The following is a 15,752-nucleotide window of genomic DNA, read 5'->3' on the forward strand; positions in this document are numbered from 1 at the left end:
GACACGATGAGTATTTCACCCCTGTTTAGACATGGCACAGCTGGACAGCCTACTCTCTGAAACTCTGCTACATTAACTGGACCCTTCTAAGAATTCCCAAGTAGCGCTTTCAAGGTTAGGAGAGGCTCTCTTAAGACCTGACAATATAGATCACTTTGAAGAGTTTTCCTTTTCCCGCAAAACCAAATGTGTTTAGAGAAATAAAGACAAGTCACTCTTTCACCCTCCCTGATTTAGAAAAATAAAAATATTAAACTTGCCAACTGTTAAAAGGAAACAAGGGTGTGCCCGATCTCTGCAACGAAAACGTGGGCAGAAAAGAACAAGATGCTCCACATTTACCCACCAGCAGAAGCTGTTACTCAGACCATTCCAGAACTACAGAGGAAGGGTAATTAAAAATGCCAATCCGGGGGCCGCACCAAAGCTTTTGAATTGGATTCAGAATCTTGGGGGTGGGGGAGATTTTTTTTTTTTTTTAATAAGCTCACTAAGTGATTCTTAGAAACACTGAAATTTGCAAGCCACAGCTTATGATGTTGAAGAGATGAGCAGTCCTGAAATCTTGCAGAAGCACCAAGTATTTTCCAAGGAACTCTCTTAGACACTTCTGCTCCCCTCCACGTTTGGGAGATGGGATAGGGGGATGTTTGAGAGGTAGAGAGGTAGGTTCTCCTGGCCACTTTTCCTCCTCTGTGGGTTTAGCGGACACAGGCTGGGATCACTGTATCCTTCTCGTTTGGTGTTTCCATCAAGGAATTAATGCTTGGTAATAATGAGATCATGTCCAGCTAAGGACTCTGTCCCTCTACAGATCAAGTGGACAGTCCCTGCAGTCGTACCCTGGATTCTCTTCGGGATACCAAATTATAAAAAGGGAGTATTCCTCTAAATACCTCATAGAACTTAGAAACTTAGCCCTTAAGTGAGAATGAGCAACTTCTGAATTTTCTTCAAGCTTCAAAGGCTCTTCATACCAAATACTTTGAGAAGTGCTAAAATTTTTTTAAGTGTAGGTGCAGAGAAGAATTTATATGATTTTTTATTTATATAAAAATGATTTTATATTTATATACAGCCATGTATTTATATGTCACTGGATCTTTCCTGACCAGATGTCACAAATGCCATATATAATGGTTGATTCCTGTTACAGGCAGAGGATTGTCTCCTTTCATCGGGTAAATGCTCAATTTCTTACAAAGGCATAAAAAAAATCATATGCTTGTTAGCGAGTACGTATTTTCTGGCTTTGCCTTTCTTGAGGTCTTATTTATATAATTCTTTTATAACAATTAATTGCCAGAATAGTTCTTAGAGGAGATTCATAGGTATGTAGAATGCTTAATTATAATTTAAGCACCTAGCCATGTTTATAAGCAAGGACTCAAAGTCACGGTGAGACAGACAAGGAAGAATGTAACAAGTTATTCTTGCCCAAACTGTTTAAAATCGTTATCTTGGGGGCGCCTGGGTGGCTCAGTGGGTTAAAGCCTCTGCCTTCGGCTCGGGTCATGATCTCAGGGTCCTGGGATGGAGCCCTGCATCGGGCTTTCTGCTCGTCGGGGAGCCTGCTTCCTCCTCTCCATGTCTGCCTCTCTGCCTACTTGTGATCTCTCTGTCAAATAAATAAATAAAATCTTTAAAAAAAATAAAAATAAAATAAAACTGTCATCCTGATCTTCTAGCAATTCAAGACCTGTTTGTGTAACTAGTGGAGATGGGTCAGAGATAACATGGGTCTTAGAACATGAGCCCGGTCATCTGGGGTGACTTTGCGTTCTTCTCCCTGTGCAACTCCAGAGTACACCCTCTAAAACATTCAATCTCATACCAAATCAAAGTGTTCCAGAGTGTTCTTTGATCTCTAGTGAAAACCCAAATAAGATGATAATCATTAACTCAAATAAGTTCCCTGTTTACAAAAACGCGGTGACCATTTGGCGGTGGTAAATAACCCTTTGTCTAGGATTGAAAACCTCTTGGAGAAACAGGATATATAAACTATAAAGAACATGAGTGTGGAAGGAGATGGGGTTCAAGAGAGAAAAGCAGATACACCGAGCAACTTGGGAGGACACTAAAACGCAGACTCTGGGACCCAAGGAAAAAATAAGCACAAAACATCTAAAAATAGCAGCGTTGTAGGAAATGGTCCTAAAGATATTGTCTGCCATTGTATTCCAAATCCTGCTACTTCCAAGTTCAGATCTATAAAAGGCATCTCTTAAAAATGCATCATCTCCTTCCTCGCTATTCAGTAAGGACACCGATTACACATCCTGCTTCACGCGGTTTGGTCCTTATGCCAGGATTTCTTGATGTCTTACTTTCAAAGGTCAGTCACGTGTTACATCGCTTTCTCTTTGTGAATTTACACAAATCACAAAATCGAGTCATTAGCAGTTGTCCCTCTCATCTTTGCAACAAACCACAGAAGTGTGAGGGTACAGCAGAGGCAAGACTTGCAAACACATTTTAAATCGTGCGTCCCTTCTCTGAGCAGAGCTCACTCTACACTCCTTTTTGCTTAGTGTTTTTCCTTTTATTCCCCACTGCCTTCTGCTTTCCTACAAGAGATGCTGGGTAATTGTTCTTCTGGTCCGCTTTCTTAACACTAGTCGATGAAAGGCTTCGGAACGACCGATGCGTCCTAGGTGACTGATAAAATGAGACACACGCTTTGAAAGTAGAGTCCCTCATGAACTATTAAAAAGTACTTTAAGATTTGAATGGATGTATCAATAAAAACAAAACCCTCTATGTAATAACACTTCTGATCAATTGAATTCTTGTTATCTCATTTATTGCCGGTCCCTTTGTTTTCTCACTTTTCTATCCAGATTACGATTTCCATCCAACCTCATAGTGCAGACAGCCAACATTCCTTTTTCCAGAGTTGGATTAACGGACGTGACCCTCAGTTGGCTGAGATGTCCATGGTCCGCTGAATGGCTGTCATACCAGAACGCCCCTCTGATGACACTGATAATTCTTTTTTTTTTTTTAAGATTTTATTTATTTATTTATTTGTTCGTTTGTCAGAGAGAGAGAGAGAGAGAGGGAGAACACAAGCAGGTAGAGCAGCAGGCAGAGGCAGAGAGAGAAGCAGGTTCCCTGAGCCGAAGGCAGCAGCTCAACCAACTGAGCCACCCAGGCGTCCCAACACTGATAATTCTTTATACAGGCCAGATGCTTTGCACCCCACAATCCGGAGGTGCTGGCCAGAGCTGCCTTCAGCAGGAATCAGGTACTGACTGGAAGGCTGGCTGCTAGCTCAGGAGGAGGCCAGATATGCCAACAAGGCCACCCATGGCCATGGGGACTGGCTGAACGGATCACACCCTGGTTCTTAGTGAGACTGAACAGGGGCTCATAGGGAAGGCTAGTTAATAAGCTCTGAGAGCAAAGTAAGAAGCAAAAACAGAAGGCAGTCCCCAAAATGGAAGAGCACAGGTTTAGGAGAAACAGACGCCCGTTGCCAAGGGGCTGCCAAGGTCACCCAAGGTCACTGCAGCTGGGGTGTCCAGAGCACAGCTGGGCGGCCAGCTGCATCCTGCGTAGCTTTCCTGTTCCATGAGGTTTCTATGCGGCTTCCGAGACACTTCCCTCCTTATGTCTCTAGGTTTAAAACTTTATTCGACGAAGGTAAACTGAAGCTCTCTCCGTAATCTGTAACCCTCGAGTCTACAATCAAAGCTCCTTGCTAGGTCTCCTCTCTGTCCTACTTTTTCGTGGTGTAAGAAACCAGTTTCAGCTTGATACAGATTCATGTCTCTCCCCGGGTGTGGAATTACTGTAGTTTTGGTCTTTGACATAAGTAATAAATTCTTTTTCTCTTCCTGTATATATACTTTTTTTTTTTTTTTTGGTATCAAGAACAGTGCTCCGGTTTTTGTTTTTTTTCTCCCCAGTCATTTTTTGGTATTAAACCTAAAGGGACAACTGTGATGTTTCCTGGTAACTGTCATGGGTCATTTGACACCAGGGGAGGCCGAACCGGTTTTATCCTTTTCAAACGCTCAGCAGTGTTCAAGGTTGACAGCCACTCTGTCTCCTGCCATCAGGAGTACTTTTCTTTTTCTTCTGTTTCTAACGATAGCCCTTAGCACCTTCTTTGCCAAGTTTCTATTCTTCTGCAGCTCTTGTGTGTGTCCCATTCATTTCTTTTCTCATCTTTCTAGACACTGGGCAACCTCTCTATCTCCATCACGACAACACCTTGACATCCTGTCATCCATAGGAAGACCATGCCCACGAATGCTGAATTCTATTATTGAGCAAAAAACAGAGCCACAGACTATCAAACCAGAAAGAGATCACCTAGTCCAGGCCCCTCAACTTATAAACCTGTATCTAAAAGCTGCTACTCAATTCAGTTACTGGAAAGCTTTGAGCTTTCTTTGGAACAACTTCTGTCTGTGTATCTGTTTTCAATTGCAAATTTTGTGAAATCTAAATACAGATCAAGTATTTCTGATGAAAATTTAATGTCTCAATTGAGCTGTGCTGGAAATGTAAAATACACACTGGGTTTTGGAAAGAGTGGAGATAATGAGATATTTCTCATTAACATTTTTAATAACATTTTTCCATTAACACTTTTTAAGATCGACTGCATGCTCAACCCATAGTTTGGACATAGTGGGTTAAACAGAAGATATTATTAAAATTAATTCCACCAGTTTCACTTTACTTTTTGAATGGGGCTACTAGAAAATTTTAAATTGTACCTGTGGCTCACATTATATTACTATAGACAATAGGAAAGTCACTGTATGTGCATAGATCTACCTAATCATAAATGGAAATTTCCTTTCTTTGACAGGTAAACTGACCCCAGTCCTGAGAAATGGGAGATTATTCATTATGACCAAATTTTAATTTCAATATAGTAAATAAATTGTATATTTCTCTTTCTCTCTCTTTTTCTCTCCCTCCACAAATCACTGACATCTTCAATAAGATAGTTTCTGAACACTCCCAAATCAAACCTTAGTTCTTCATATCTGGATCACACTTTTGCTCCTGGTCAACTTCCGGTTCAAACCCAATAAACCACTTTATTGAAGAGTTAGTTATATGTAAAAAGCTACACATATTTAATACATAAAATTCAATGGTGTGTAAGTATACACCCTAAAACCATCATCACCATCAAAGCCACAGACATAAAAATCACCTCCCAAATTTTAATGATTTAATAAAAATTTAATTTAATAAACAATTTAATTTTATTTATCTATTTATTTGACAGACAGAGATCACAAGTAGGCAGAGAGGCAGGCAGAGAGAGAGAGGAGGAAGCAGGCTCCTGGCTGAGCAGGGCTCGTCCCAGAACCCTGGGACCATGACCTAAGCCGAAGGCAGAGGTTTTAACCCACTGAGCCACCCAGGCGCCCCCTTTTTAGTATTTTTAATAATATTTTAATAATTATTATTGTTGTGTGTGTGGCAAGACCATTTAACAGAAGATTTACCCTTTTAGCAAATTTTAGGCATACAATATTTTAGATACACAATAAAGGGTTGTTAGCTACAGGGACTATGCTGTTCAGGTGTATATGGTTTTATTATGCTTCGCAGATGTTGTGGGTTTTTTTTTTTTTTTAAAGAAACTTAAGGTTCATTACAACCCTGTCTAGAGCAAGTCTATGAGTGTCCTTTCCTCAGCATTTGCTCACTTTGTGTTTCTGTGCTGCATTTTGGTAATTCTTGCAATATTTCAAACTCTTTCATTATTATTGTATTTGTTATGGGGATCTGTGATCAGTGATTACAACTCACTGAAAGCTCAGACGGTGATTAGCATTTTTTTTTAGCAATAAAGTATTTTTTATTTAAGTATGTTACACGGCTTTTTTAGACATAATGCTATTACACACTTAACAGCCTACAGTATAGTGTAAACATAACTTTTATATGCAGTGGAAACCAAACCATTCATTTGGTTGGCTTTATTTCCATACTTGCTTTATTACAGTGGCCTGGAACCAAACCCACATTATCTCTGAGGTATGCCTGTAGAGATTTCCAGAAACGTACTTATCTTACATAACTGGAACTTTGTACGCTGGGATGGTTAATTTTATGGGTCAACTTAACTGGGCTGAGGGATGCCCAGAGAAGCTGTTAAAATATTATTTCCGGCTATGTCTGTGTTTTTCCGGAAGAGATTAGCATGTAAATTGGTAGACGGAGTAAAGAAGACTGCCCTCACCAATGCAAGTGGGTATCATCCAATCTGTTGAGGGCCTGAATAGAACAAAAAGATGAAGAAAGGGCAAATTTGTTCTCTTTGCTTGAGCTGGGACATACATCCTCTCCGGCTCTTGCCCTGTAGCGTCCCTGGTTCTAAAGCCTTCAGACTCAGATTGAATTATACCACTGGCTCTCCTGGCTCTCTAGCTCACGGATGGCAGATCAGGGCACTTCTTGGCCTCCATAATCACATGAACCATTTCCTATCGTAAATCTCCTCTTGTATGTATCGCTGTATATCCTATTGGTTCTGTTTTTCTGGGGAACACTGACTACCATGCCCTCTGACCGTCACCTCCCCTCAGCCTTTGGAAACCACCATTACCCTTTGCTTCTATGAGTGTGACTATTTTATTTTTTGTTTATTTTATTTATTTTAAAAATATTTTATTTATCTATTTGTCAGGGAGAGAGAGAGAAGACACAAGCGGGGGGAGCAGCAGGCAGAGGGAGAACCAGGCTCTCTGCTGAGCAAGCAGCTGGATGAGGGACTCGACCCCAGGACCTTGGCATCATGACCAGAGCTGAAGGCAGATACCAAACTGACTGAGCCATCCAGACATCCCAAGTGTGACTATTTTAGATTCCACATATAAGTGAGATCAAACAGTATTTATCCTTGAGTATCTGACTTATTTCACTTAACATAATGTTGTTCATGTCCATTCATATGCTTATCAACAGCAAGAGATAGATAGACAGATAGATAGGCCACATTTTCTTTATTCTTCCATCAGTAGATGGGCAGTTAGCTTGTTTCCATAACCTAGCTATTGTGGATAATGCTTTAGTGGCCAGGGGAGTACAGAACTCTTGAGGAACTCTTCAAGTTCCTTGTTGCATTTCCTTCAGACAAATACCCAGAAGTAGGATTCCTAGGTCATATGGTATTTCTATTTTTAAATTTCTGAGGAACCTCCATACAGTTTTCCACAGTGTCTGCACCAATTTACATTCCCACCAACAATGTATTAGGGTTCCCTTTTCTCCACATCCTCACCAACACTTGCTATTTTATTTTATTTTGTTTTTGGGTTTTTTTGTTTTTTTCATAGTAGTCATCCCAACAGTGTTAAGGGTGATATCTCTTTGTAGTTTAGGTGTACATTTCCCTTATGAGAAGTGATACTGAACAATTTTAATATACCTGTTTTCTACTTGTATGGCTTCTTTGGAGAACTGTTCACATTCTTTGCCCATTTAAGAAATGGGTTTGTTGCTTCATTTATGTAGTTTTGCTATCGCAAGTTCAAAATCTTGAACAAAGTTTACTTCTTCCTCAACACTCATAAGATTTCTCTCAGGCTCCCATTTGCTGAAACTTTTCAAGATCACCTGCATCCAGTCTTACTCCCTATCATCTGGCCTTCGTACAGGATGGTCCTATTTCATTATGGGGTCCTACCCATTAATGCAAAACACAAACAAACAACAAAAGAGTTCCTACTCTGACCTCCTGAAATGGCCATAATAGCCTAGAGTACATAAAATATATGATGTTTCGGAAGGCAGGACCCGATTTCAGAACCACATAAGCTCATGAAGAGGTACCGATGTCCTACTGGCTCCACTGTTGATAGACTCCTTACAACGAATACCAGGTCACGGAAAAGCCAGAGAAAAACCCTGTCCCCCACCTGCCACTCCATGTCAGGAAACTCACCTCTGCTGCTGTCCTCACTGCTTGCTAAGGCTCCCGAGGTTCAGAACCTCCTGAACCCTCAGGTTCAGGTTCTGCTGCTGGGGCCAAGGTTTTGGGAATTGACAAAGGAAGGAATAGGAGGACAGGATGGAGGGAACAGGCCCTGATTAAGACCTTCGGGGGCCCTAGTGATCTCCATGTATGATTCAATATGAAAGCAACACTAACCTTAAAGAAGTTCAGCAAAATTCTACTTTTTCCCATGAGTGCCTCAAAACTTTATATTATATATCATATACATATTTTTTTAATCAAATTATCTTAAAATAAGTTTGTCTTAGTCTGTTCAGGCTGCTAGAATAAAACTACCAGAGACTGTGTGACTTATAAACAATGGATGTTTATTCCTCACACTTCTGGAAGCTGGAGTCCAAGACTAGGACACCAACACTGCCTGGCTCTGGTGAGGGCCCTCTTCTGGGCTGCTGCCTTCTTGATGTAATCTCTAGTGGGGGAAGAGGTGAGTTAGCTCTCTGGGGTCTCTTTTATAGCGAGATTAATCAATCATAAGTGCTCTGCCCTCATTACCTAATTACCTCCCAAAGACCCCAACTCCTAACTCTATGTCCTTGGGGATTAGGATTTCAGGAACTTAACCTGAGGAAAGCAGTACAAATATTCAGAATCTGGCAAAGTTTCAGTGTTTCTGCTGTGCCTATACCTTCAGGAAATGTGTAGCCCGTCCAATGGGCAACCCAGTAAGTGTGTGAGGGGGCCATTCTCTAGTTGCCTCGCTGGAGAGATGTGTGCCTTCTATACTGGAACTCATTCTCCAAAAGAAATAAGGTTATGAGTGGTGATAAGTTTTCAATGGTTCAGCCATATTATGGAGTAAACAGATTCTCTAAGGACAGCCTAAGAATCTAACCTTTTTTTTTTTTTTTTATGTTAACATCATTGTTATGGGTTACTTCATTCAAAGTTTTAGTAAGTCAAGTAAAATAACCTTTAAAAAGTAAATATTACAGATATGTAAGCTTGTACTCTATGCAGATGTTGATCTTGGCTCCTTCCAAATGATCAAAAGTAGACACTGATTCAATCTGCTTTTATCATCTATGTCTCTTTGGCACTGCAAATTCGATGAGCCCCAGAAACGTATTTGTTAGGGAACCAGGGCTGAACGTAATTAGACCACAGCTGTTCCATCCAGCGACTGGACTCAGTTCAGTGCAAATACTCTGTAGTCACGATCTGCCCCTTTGCAACTGCAATCATCTGAGGGTTAAGAACGATGCTAATTTACAATGCTAATACCATCTGCGGGTTAAGAACAACGCTAATAAAGTCTTTACCCAACCAACATGGATATTTAAATGCTGAAGGAAGATCAATGCTAACCCTCCCTTCCTCTTTTTTTTTTTTTTTTTAATCCTTGTGCTCTTTGTGCATGGGGGGCCACTTGGGTGGCTTAGCCAGTTAAACCTTTGCCCTCTGCTCAGGTCATGATCCTGGGGTCCTGGGATGGAGCCCCACATTGGGCTCCCTGCTCAGCAGGGAGTCTGCTTCTTTCTCTCCCCATGCCTATCCCCCTGCCTGTGCTCTCTCTGTCTGTCAAATAAATAAATAAATAAAAATCTCAAAAAAAAAAAAAAAAAAGCCTTGTGCTCTGGGAAAAAGAGTCATTTCTATTCTTGTCTACTATACATCTAAAACTCATTTTCCACCTAGGTATTTGTGGCTTTAAAAATAAGCCAAAATTCCAACCCAAAGGTTTAATATCCCCTCAAAGATGTCGAGCAGTTCTAGTTTCTCAGAGCGATAGCCACCAAATCACAGAGATCCCTGCAGACTACGCAGATCACAGGGGTGCGAGCACAGAGTCACCCCTGCCAGAACTCAAGAGGATACCAGGTGCCTCCCGCAAGCCAAGTCCTCCGGCTAGAACACACTCCAGCAGAGATATGGGTACAGCCTTTCCCACTGAATCGCTGGGGGCTCAATCCACAGTCAAGGCAGAGAACCCTTTCACTTCTATGTGAGAATCTGTACTGGAGTCATCTTTTCTCTCTCTGAAAATCTGCCCTCTATTTAATTCTGCACCAAACAGGAAGGATCGTTCTTCAACACTTTGGAAACCTCTGCTTGAATCAGATATTCTTGGACACAGAAACCATTCCCCCGGGGTTCCAGGGGGGCTGTTTTTACCTGCTCTTGTTGCTCTACCCTGTCCACAAACCTCCTACAGTCTGGGGAGGCAAACTTTCCACCCATTTTTGCATTGGATCATTGTGTTTCCATTACTGAGGAACCCTCAGGAGACCCTTGAACAAGAACTTAATCTCTTAGCCAAATTTTACACGCTGGCACTCTTCAGTGACTACATGAAAAAGATTAGTATGGATGACTAGACAAAATTTTATGATTCCCTGATTACAAAATGAAGATTCCTAGGTCGGAAAGCCTGGGGTGGGGGGACAACAGTTTTTTTTTCCTGCAAAATTGTGGACATTGCTCTCAAATATGCTGCAACCTATATTACGAAGTCAACTAAAATTCCAGAACTCCTTTAAAATTACTTATGCTGTCATAATTTAATAGTAAAATTAGTTTTTCTCATACACACACGGATACCTATGCATACTCCAATATTTATTTTTTTAATTACGATACACTAAAACTGACTTTCGGGTGAGTATGTGTGTGTTCTATGAATTTAAACACACGGATACCATATGAGGCCTCAGAATTCTCTCCCGCTATCCAGTTGTAGTCACACTGTCCTCTGGTCCGTAACCACTGATCTTCTGTCACTATGTTTTTGTCAGTATTCTTTTGGAGAATGTCCTACAAATGGAATCATAAAGTAGGTGAACTCTTTCAGCTGGCTTCTTTCCACCAGCATAACTATTTTACAATTCACACGAGTTGTTGCATGTATTAAAACATCATTCCGGGGCGCATGACCTGAGCTAAAGGCAGATGCTTAACCCACTGAGCCACCCAGGCACCCCATTTGCCTGTTTTTTAATTGGGTTCTCTGCGTCTTATTGCTGACCGTTAGGTGATTTTTATTCATTCTGGATACAGGTCTTCTGTCAACTACGTGATCTGCAAATATTTTCTTCCAGTCCGCAGTTTGTGTTTTTTATTCTCCCAACTGTGTTGTGGCTTTTTTTTTTTTTTTGGCAAAGCAAAATTTTAATTTTTGATAAAGTCCAATTTTTAATAGTGGTTATTGTTAGATTTTTTTCCCTCGATATCTCAGATTGCATTAAAAATGTATTACTTTTATAGTTGAGGTTGCATTATTCAAAATAGGATGAATGTCTTTTGCAATTAAAAAAATCCCAACAGAACTCATTTGTGCATTTGAAAGAACTGCTGAATGTGACCTGACAGGTCTACTTAAACCCTTGTTTTTTAAGATCATGAGGAGAAAAGGAGTGTTTTTTGTAAGATGTCATGACATCAGTTTAGTGAGGGAATAAACAGATAATTAAATCTTAATGCTTCGTAGTTATTAGGATGAATAGGATATTTTTGATGCTGAAACCTTCCAAATACAGCATACTGTTTTCAAGTTCAGGCTTGGCCCATCCTGGTAGAGTGATAAATGACTTAGGATACTTTCTGTAATATGATTTTAGTCTAGGTTTTAAAACTACCTGCTTAAAAGATGAACTCCGCTCGTAACAATTTAAAATAAAGTCTGGGCAAAAAGTTTTGGCTCCCGGCCCACCTTTGTGATGCTCGACATCTCAAGAAAGCAGGTTTGCTCAAATGTGTAGGCTTTCAAAAAAGGTGTAGGGGGAGCAGAAGATAAATGCTATTTGCAAAGTGTCCTTCTCCTCTGAATCACTGCTGGGAGAGAGCTCTGCTGAGGGTCTAGGGACGCTCAGGGGTAGCCCGGGGTTCTGCAGTCACTGGGTCTCAGCAGGATTCAGTCTCAACCCACCTGGCAGAGAACTATGATCCCGCCGACAGCAGTGAAGGTGAACTTGAATCTTTGTATTTATTCTTCAGGGATCAACGTGGCCTCCGATACAACGATGGTCGTGGCAGCATTTTTACTTTTGTAGAGGGATTAATGTCAATGCTCTCTCAAATGTGATTCTATGCCATGCATTTTAACAATGAATATGGTAGAATTTACATATTCAATGAGTGCTATCCCCTTCAAAGGACTGACCTTTTTTAATGGTGCTGTCACCACTCAAGCCTCCGCTGATATACTCTACTTTGGGACCCTGACACCAGAGTTGATGGCACATTGAAAAAACGTCTTCTCAATGGTGGCCAACGATTTGACCTGTAAGGGCAGGTCTGATGTTTTCACAAGCCATTGAAAAGTGAGTAATATGGATAATTCAGTTTCACTTCTGGGCTAATTTCAAGAGCCACCCAGTGCCTCCTCCTTATGGTCTTATAAAGTGAAGTGCTCAGCCAATGTTGCTAAAAGAACCAGGCACAACCTATGTTGCCACTGGGGGTGGTGGTTTTCTTTGTAAATAATAACTCAATATCTAAATCAAGGAGGGTGTGGCCTTTGTATCATCATAAACTCATGAAAGAGGCTATACAGAAAATACATACAAATCACAAAAATATTTTTAGCAATAGCAGTTTAGTAAAGTATGAGTTTACAGCCCTCCAAGGTGACTGACTATTCATTTGACTATGTTCTGATCTGTTTCCTTTCTTTTTTAAAGCAGGCTTCGTATTTTATAGTTACAGTGGGCTTGTGTAAGAGTACAGTGACCTACAAAAGACAAATATTGGATAAATGAATGTTCCAGAAAGAAGACTTGCCTTCATAGAATGAAGATTCAAATTTTTAAAATTCTTTAATTTTGAATAGAAGTTTAAAAATCTACTCCAGTCCCCTCCCTACCTCTTTAACAGAGGATTTTTGGACATAATCAGTTACTGAAGACTCAGAATTATCTTTGCAGTCAACAATTACCCATTATGTCTGCAGATTCCAGAAACTGTAGCACAACAGCGGCAGGCCCCAGAACATGTGGAGATGTATACATTCTTTGCCCCTATACTAACTGGATTCACATTGCTCTTTAAAAAAAAAAAAAAATCTTTTTTAAATTAAAAAAAAAAATCTCCTTATAGTGGGCTCTCCACCTTTCTGTTCCTGTGAACAGCTCATCCTCTAAGCCCTCCTTGATGTGCATCTTGAGTTCTCTGGAAAGAGTCACTACAGTGTCAGATGTATTAAAACCATGTCCATGTAAGTATGTCATCCTGATGCATAGGCTGCCGTGGGGGTACTCAAACCGTTCCATGTTTTCAGCATGAAGCCTATAATAACCTTGACACTGACTGCCTAAGGACCATTCTTATTTACTCTTCTGTTTCGGCTGAATTTTGGTGGACCACGTTTCAGATCACAGACTATGGGTAAGTAGTGTCACCCTGAGTCCATTTGATGGACGGAGAAACCAAGGCCCAGAGAGCCTCGCAGCAGGGTCGTGCCTAGGGCTTCTGCATCCTGACTCATACCATTCCTGCCTTCAGGGCCTGTACCACGCTGCTTTCACTCCCAGGGCTGGTGCACTTGCTGACTCTGGCCTCTGCACAGTTGGCATACAACATCTCGGTCTCTCCCATCTCCCGGCTTCACCCTCCTTAAAGGCCAGAGAGTGGCTCAGAAACATGTTCCAGTTCCTTCGCTTGCACATCTCCCCTCTCTCCACTTCATCTCTGTCTCCCAGACCACCTCCTAGACACTAAGGATCTGGGATCTGTAAACTCAGTCCCACTCAGTCCCCTAACCAATCCCACCCAAGGCCAGCAGACTCAGAATTGCCATAGGGCGGATGTTTCTTGCCCTAAGCTCAACACTGAGGGGATCTAAAGATCCCTCGACCTACAGCCTCCCCCTACTGACACTGATGGCTTGGTCCATGAAGAAGCATTCCCTGTGACTTCTGGATTTTTTTTCTCTAGTTCACGGAGGCAGGGCCATCACCTGAGTTGCATTCTGCTTATCAAGAATCTCCATCCTTTCCCCTTAAAGGAAAGGGAAAGGTGTTAGCTTTTCTCGGTCCCTATAAATGTGCCAGGCACCCTACTGAGCAATCTGTGTGGGTTGTATTATTATATATTGTTATGTGGGGAAACCAGGGCTTAGGGAAGACAAATTACTTGTCACAGGTCACAGAACTGGTGTATTGGAGCTCCCTATCTGAAAAGAAGCTTTTCCTATCTATATACCCAAACCTACTCTCAATCTCTACTGTTTACCCTCAACTACAACTTCCTGAATTTACCATCCCCACTGCCTACAATTCCTTGTTTTCACACCCTATTGATCACATCAGTACCCTCCTTGGATATCAGCCTTGTCCATCTAGGTAAAAATTAACGCCCCATACCTCACTGGACACTGTAATGTAGACATTTGGCTATTTCCCATGAAGGTCGGCCTAACTACGAGGATTTGCTTTCTGCCTTGGTCACCTGCCTCCCGCTTAATGCCTTGTCTCTTCTGCAGACTCCCTGCAGAGGGTTCGAGCATGTCTTACGTCTTTCACTCAATCTAGAAGCCAACACTTTCTACCTTATTTTCCATGATTGCCCCATGCTTGGCTTCAGCCAAACTGAACGAATTGCTATTTTATATGCATCTGCTATGTTTTTTTCTGTCTCCATGATTTTTTTAATACCTTTATAAAGAGCAGTTTTAGGTTTACAACACAATTGAGAAAGGTACAGAGATTTCCCATACTCTCCAACACATACACACACAGTGTCCCCCATTATCAACGTCACTCAACAAGACGGTACATCTTTTTTTTTTTAAACAAGGATGAACCTATATTGACTCATTCCTTGCTTTTTTATGTCGTTTGCTCTGCTAGAAATGCCTTTAACAAAGCACCATCAACCACCTATCCTCCCCAGCCCATCCCAAATCTCCACTTCCACTCCAGCTAGAAGCAAGGACTTTTTATTTGACCTCCCAGAGCACTTTATTTGTATTTCTCCTGGGGCACTCCACCAGAATTCAAAAATAAATGGCACATTGAACACATCAGTTCTGTCAGCTATAGTCATAAAAGAACATTCTTTTTGCCTGTCAACGTCTCTCTAAGCTTGAGCAAAAGGATTAGCTCTTCCCCTGCCTGTGACAAAAACTCTGAAAACTCCAGCAGAACTATGACTTTTTTGATCAATCCTAGTTAAGAAAACATTCTATGTTCTCTTCAGATTCCAAAACCTGGTCTCAACTCAGAAATGAGAATGTCCAGCCCACTATTCATCTGCGCTGGAACTGTCACTCAAAGCAAACCCTTCTTCGCCACCTCCCAGCCCACGCTGGCCTCAACAGAAACAGTGTCCTCGGTGTCCTCGCTGTCCTCGATCTTTCTCATTCCCATCCTCTCCCCTCACTTCCTGCTCTTCCGGACCCACCTCCAACCTCATAGTTGAAGTAAGGAAGAGAGATCAGAGGAACAGGAAAGATCTTTTTGACTCACAGAATCAGAAGGGAGCTTATATTTAAATATTTAATATTTAAAGCTAATATATTTTTAAAAGATTTTATTTATTAATTTGGGAGAGAGCTAGAGAGCATGAGCAGGGGGAAAGGCAGAGGGAGAGCAACGAGTAGACTCTCTGCTGAGTGGGGAGCCCAACTCGGCACAGCCTCAGGACCCTAAGATCATGACCTGAGCTGAAGTCAGACACTTAACTGAGTCACACAGGCACCCCTAAAGCTATTATTTAAAGCTAACTCTTTCTAAGACCACTTTTATGGGCTCTTCCGAGGTCCTCCACTCTGTTCTTCTTTCTGACGTGGGCAGGATGGCTCTAGCTCAGCTGGTGACAT

Source organism: Lontra canadensis, unplaced genomic scaffold (genome assembly GCF_010015895.1).
Source record: "Lontra canadensis isolate GAN:19392208 unplaced genomic scaffold, GSC_riverotter_1.0 scaffold72, whole genome shotgun sequence".
Lineage (NCBI taxonomy): Eukaryota > Metazoa > Chordata > Mammalia > Carnivora > Mustelidae > Lontra > Lontra canadensis.